Raw genomic sequence first — 6,170 nt, 5'->3', positions numbered from 1 at the left:
AGGTCACATGGCATCTGACACAGAGCCCATGCTTCTCTGTGGCACTGCAGTGTCACCTGGGAAACTTGGCCAGATCCAGTCAAACAACCATGCATTATTTAGACGTCTTAAAAGCCTGTCATTCGGCCCTGGGACTGCGTTTCTCCATCCCCTCCGGTTAGTCTGTTTGAAATCAGTCTGTTCACCTCTGATTGTCTGTGGGGTACCCAGGGTGCCCACTGTGCCCAGAATCATTGCCAGACTGAGGCAGGTACACCCCATTGCTCTCTCCACTGCCCCAGAACCTTCCATCCCACCAGGGAGTTAAAAACAGCCCTGCCCAGGACAGCCCGATGGGACTTACGGTCAGCAAGTCAGTGGTCAGTGGAATCCCGTGTAGGGAGAGGCCACTGTGAGCCAGAGAGACCAGAAGGCTTCCTGGAGGAAGCAGCACACACGTGTGCCTGGGGGATAACAGGAGCTGACATTTGTCAAGCTCTTGCTCTATGCCAGTCCTGTGCGCAGTTCTTAGGTCTATTACATCATGTAACCCTCTCAATAAACCTAGGAGACGTGGACTACCATTGTCTCCCACTTTACAGATGGGGAAACTGAGGTTAATTAAACTGTCCAAGGTCACGGAGCTAGTAAGTGGCAGGACTGGGATCCCAACCCAGGCCTTCTGGTTCCTGAGTCCATATTCTCACCCACCACCTCCCCAAGAGTAATCACAATAATCAGAGCCCCCCAGGCCCCCATCCCCTACACGCTCACCAGGGCAAGCCTGGCTAAGCCCTTCCAACCAGCATTCATTTCATCCTCCCCATGGCCCCGGGAGGAGGGGATTATTACTCCCACTTACACATGGGGAAACAGAAGCTCCGGATGGGAAAGAGACTTCCCAAGGTTGCACAGCTGGCAATTCGACTCCCAGCCGTTTTCCTTTCCCTGCTCCACTTGGAGGAGAGCAGACCTCCTCCAATATACTCTCTTCACTCCTCCACTGGCGGGGTTCTGATACTTCTCAAAGTGGCTTTTTTTTTATATATATAAATAGAGAAATAAGCCAAACCCAAGCACCACGTCATTAGGCAGGCCCCCGTCCTGGGCGTGGTCCTCCCAGGCGGGGAGGGCCCGACCCACCTGCTTCTCCTCCCAAGCGGGGCTGCTAGATTTAGCAAACAAAAACAGAGAACACCCAGTTGGACTCGGACTTCAGATAAAAACAAATAATTATTTTAGTCTAAGGATGTCCATGTGATATTTGGGACATGCTTACACTAATATGTGTGTGTATATTATATATATATATTAATTGTTTATCTGGGTTTCAAATTTAACTAGGCATCCTGGATTTTATCTGGCAACCCTATTCCCAAAGCCTGTAATTTCCAGGGCTGGAGGTGCCCTCTGTCCTGTTGTGCTCTGGGTGTGTGGGCCAGCCCATCGTGGGGCATAAAGAACCTGGACAGAGAGGCACGGGGCACAGTGACAGAGAAAGCCAGAGACAGAGAAAGACAAAGAGATATAGAAAAACCCAGAGAGATGGAGAGCCAGAAAGACGACCACGTGGAAATAGACTGGGTATGAAGGGCCCCCTCCACCCCAGGGAGCACCCTCAGCCCCATTCCCTGAGTTACCTGGCCTTCAGCTCCGCAGGAGGTTTATAAACTTCTCGTGAAACTCCCCCCAACCCCAAGTTGCTGCTTGGATCCAGGTGCCCATGAGCTGGACGTGAGCAACTTGATGGTCCTTCCGGTATGGAACCCCACCCAGCTCCCCAGCCCCAGCCCAGGCCGGTTTGGGGTATCTCAGCCCAGTTCCCTTGCATCTCCCTGTATGAGGCGCCAGGGATCTCTGATGAAGATCCCTTCAGGCCTGGGGGGAAGAAACCAAGATCTCAGTGGTGCCAGGACCAGAGTCAAGAGTCAGGTTCTAGACTGGGTTGGGTTGCACATTAGCCAGGTGACACTGAATAAATCACCTAGCCTCCCTACAAAGTGGAATGATGACACCCACTGGGTCAAACTCACAGGCAATTGTAAGGCTCAGATGTAATAATGGGAAAGGCTTGGAAAACCACCCACCCAAGATGGGGGAAGGGGGTTCTTCAAGTAAATTAGGAAGCAGGAAATGGGCAGACGGAGGCAGGTTGAGAGGGTGGGCTGCGGGGGCTGGGGGCAGCTTCCTGGAGGGAGGCAGGGGAACCAAGGACCGGGAGACACGTCCGAGGGGAAGGCATTTTCACAGGGGAGCCTTAGGAGGTCAAGGGTAAACTCGGGCTGTGATGGGGAGCCAGGAGGTTCTTGATCTGGAGGGGCAACACCTTGGAGCTGAGGTGAGGGGGTTAAGCCTGTGGGTGCTGGGCCCCGGCAGGCTGGGTTCAAATCCCAGCCCTACCACCCGCTAGGTGTGTGACCTTGAGAGAGACACTTGGCCTCCCTCTGCCTCTGTGTCTCCGTCTATAAAGCGGAGAAGATTAAAGGAGTCAGTGTGCGTAAACGCTCCGATGAGTGAAAGTTAGAGGTGCCTGAACCCATGCTTCACTTCACTCCAGGGAAACTGAGGCCCAGAAGAGAAGGGACTAGAAGGTAGGGCTCCAGACTCCCGGTCCAGTGCTCATGCCCCATTAGGGAAGCTGTGAGGAAGATCGAAAGGGTGGCTGCTGGGAGAAGAGCCTGCATCAGGTACAGGAGGGTCTGGATTTCCCGCCTGTGGAGGGCAGGGGAAGAAGCCAGAGGCTCAAAGTTCAAAGTTTCCCCAGCCAGGCCACCCTGAGCTGCCAGCATGCTGCTCTAGACCATGCCCCAGCCCTGGGGGCTTTGGGCTTTCCCCCACTGAGGCTGTCCACGCACAGCCTCTTCAGGGCACATGAGGGGAAACTGAGGCCCAGGAAGGAGCAGAAAATGGCTCAAGATGAGCTAGGAAAGGACTACAGAGCTAGGACTAACACTCAGGTGACTAGCCCCCAGGTGACCTCTGCCTTTTCACTCCACTGACCTGCCACCACTGAGCAAGAGGTGACAGGAGTTGGCTTGTCCAACTAGGGCAGTGGTTTTCAACCCTGGCTGCAGCTCTGGCCAGCCCGGGGGCCCAACTGCTCTGGAGGCCCTACCAGCCTAGATGACGAAGGGAGGTAAAGCGTGCTACGGTGGCCAACAGTTCTGTTTTGCGGAGACAGGGTGTGTCCTGGGGTATAGGACTTCCAGTGCTAAAACCCAGAAGGTCGTGGGCAAACCAGGACAGCTAGTCGCCCTCACAGTGGCCAACCTCAGACCTGCCTATTGAAAATGCAGAGTCCAGATCCAGCTGTGCTGTAGGCAGGGTCCCCGGAACCTGTCCTTCAAGCCACACGGATGCCCAGTGACATCTGAGAGCCATGGCTAAGGGTGGGCTGTCTCCCCAGGCAGCATGGGAAGGACTCAGGGTGAGCCAACTCTCTCCTAGGAATCAAGACAAGTCAGGTCTTCCTTTGTGCTCTGTGTCACCCTTTCAATGGTGAGGATGGTGATAGTGATGGTGACAAAGGTATCCCCACAGCTACACAGTGTCCGTCCTGTTATCTCTGCTGTACAGATGAGGGAACAGGCCCAGAGATGACAGGCGATTTGCCCAGAGTCACACAGCTGGTCAGTGACAGAGCCGGGACTCAGAGCCGGCTCTGTGTCCCACGCCCCTGCAAACCCAAACCCATCCTCTCCTTTCATGGGCTCAGGGCCTTGGCCTCTGGGAAAATGAAACCAGACATTTCAGAGCCGAAAAACTGATGGGAAAGGCCTTTGTGGCCGAAAACAGACAGGTTGACAAGATGACCACCACGGTCCCCACCAACGTAGCCCACGGGGGCAGAGTGGACCAAGGCCCAAACAGCTCAGGCTCTGGGTGGCAGTACCGGCTGCCCCTCCCTGTTCATCGAGGTCCTCGGATCCCAAGTCCTCTGGCCTCACCATCACCAGGGTCAGAAGACCACTGTCCCTCCTCAGTCTCACACTCTTTCTGCCCCTGAGAAATGGTGGCCCCATGAACCCTTTTCCTAAAGCCCAGATCATTAGGAGAGTTGACGATGCATCAGCCTCCCAGGGCCCGGTCTGCCCAAGCAGGTCAAAATGCTCACATGACACAAGCCGGTGGAAGCAGACAGAGAGCCCTGCAACCCACTGGTCTATGCCAGCCTCTTCAGGGCACATGAGGGGAAACTGAGGCCAGGAAGGAGCAGAAAATGGCTCAAGATGAGCTAGAAAAGGACTACAGAGCTAGGACTAACACTCAGGTGACTAGCCCCCAGGTGACCTCTGCCTTTTCACTCCACTGACCTGCCACCACTGAGCAAGAGGTGACAGGAGGTGGCTTGTCCAACTAGGGCAGTGGTTTTCAACCCTGGCTGCGCATTCACCCCAGGGTGTGGCTCAGCACATGTGTCTCCCTTCCTACCCTTTCCCCCTACAAACCCCTGCTCAGGAAAGCAAAGCCCCCTCACCAAGTCGGGGTTGTCTCCAACTCAACGGAAGGCAAGAAGACGGGTTTAGTCCATTGCCACAGACAGGGTGCCCAGTGGTCTGGTTGGTGTCCTTCCCCAGAAAACCTGTCCCGACTGCTCGGCTTATGTTAATTTTTCTTTTCTCATCACCTCCTTCTCCCAGTAGGGTTCAGAGGTTGTGCCATCTTGTGGATGACAGGTTTGGGGACACTTGAGGCTGTCCAAAGGGCCAGGACAGAGCCTTAAAATGATGATGATGGTGATGGTGGTGGTGGTGATGGAGGTGGTGGGGTGGCGGTTACCATGATGGAATGTCCGCCATGGGCCAGGCATGGCTTATGTGCTCTACACACATAATCTCATTCAATCCTCCCAGAGTCATCTGAAGTGAAGGTCAAAGTTACTTGGGTTGCGGCCTGGCTCTGCTGCTCCTCATGGGCTGTGTGACATGGGGCAAGCTACTCACCTCTCTGTTCCTCTGTTTTCTCATCTATAAAATGGGGATGATGACAGTCCCCACCCCCCCATCATAGAATTGTGAGAATTAGTTACTAAACATCAAGGGCTTCGGGCGGCACCTGGTATGGAGCAGTCTCTAAGTATCATCGTTGATAGGACTGTGTCCATCCTATAGGTGAAGAAACAGACTCCAAGAAGTTAAATAACTTTCCCCAAGTCCGACGGCCGCTAAGTCATGGCGCCAGGACTGAGCCAACACACTCATTCTCCTTTCCCTTGTTGGCCCGCGGTATGAGCACCTAGGATTGCGGAATCACGACATCTCCAAGCTGGAAGGGACCATAGAGCTAACCCAGTCCCTTTCCCCTCGCAAGACAGGAATCCTTCCACAAAGGGTGAGGTAGTCCAGTCTCTGAAAGAACTCTGAAGGGACAGGATTCTCAGAGAGTGGGGACCAGACCTCCCTGTTCACCATTGTGTCCCATGCCCAGTCCACACTAGACCCAAAGAAATACTTGATGAACGTGTGAACAGATGAACTAGCAGCTCTCCCCCTCCCCAAGGTGGTCCAGTCAGAGAGGCCCAAGAATCCTTCATTTGAGGGTGCCTGAGGCTGTGCTATGCGCCCTGTGCCTGTCCACCCAACCGCCTCCTCTGGGAACCCCAACACGGCACATCCATTCACATAACCCCAAGACACTGCTGCCTTTGCCTCTGGCGGCCCCAGTTCGTCCTCCATCCTCTAAGGAAGCTCTGCAGGGGAGGACCCGGCCCTGAGTTTCCTGGGGCAGGTCAAACTGGAAGCACATCTGCCCAACGGGCATGAGGCAGCCGACGCAGGTGAGTCACGGCCATGGGCACGCAGTACTGAAGGAGGGGGTGGTGCCAGGCAGCATGGACACCTTCCTCCCTTGTCACTCCTTCTGGCACAGCCTCTGTGCCCCCTCCTCCAAATCTCCTTCCTACTTCTCACTGCCCACCCACCGCCAACCAGGCTTTAGCTACCAGTGCCTAGCTGGCTGGGCCTACTCCAGACTTGGTTCCCTCCCATGACCAGCCCCTCACCCCTTCTTAGCTAATGCTCTGGGACCAACCCCATCTCTGCTTCCGACTAAGTTCACTCCAGTTTTTAAAGTCTTAGTCTGGGATATGGTTCTCAACTGGGAGTGATTCCCCCCACCCCCAGGGCACGTTTGGCAATGTCTGGAGACATTTTTGGCTGTCACAAGTGGGTGTGTGCCACAGGCATCTGGTG

The sequence above is a fragment of the Zalophus californianus genome, chromosome 4, assembly GCF_009762305.2.
Source record: "Zalophus californianus isolate mZalCal1 chromosome 4, mZalCal1.pri.v2, whole genome shotgun sequence".
NCBI classification, from domain to species: domain Eukaryota; kingdom Metazoa; phylum Chordata; class Mammalia; order Carnivora; family Otariidae; genus Zalophus; species Zalophus californianus.
Note: the sequence above shows the minus strand (reverse complement) of the source record.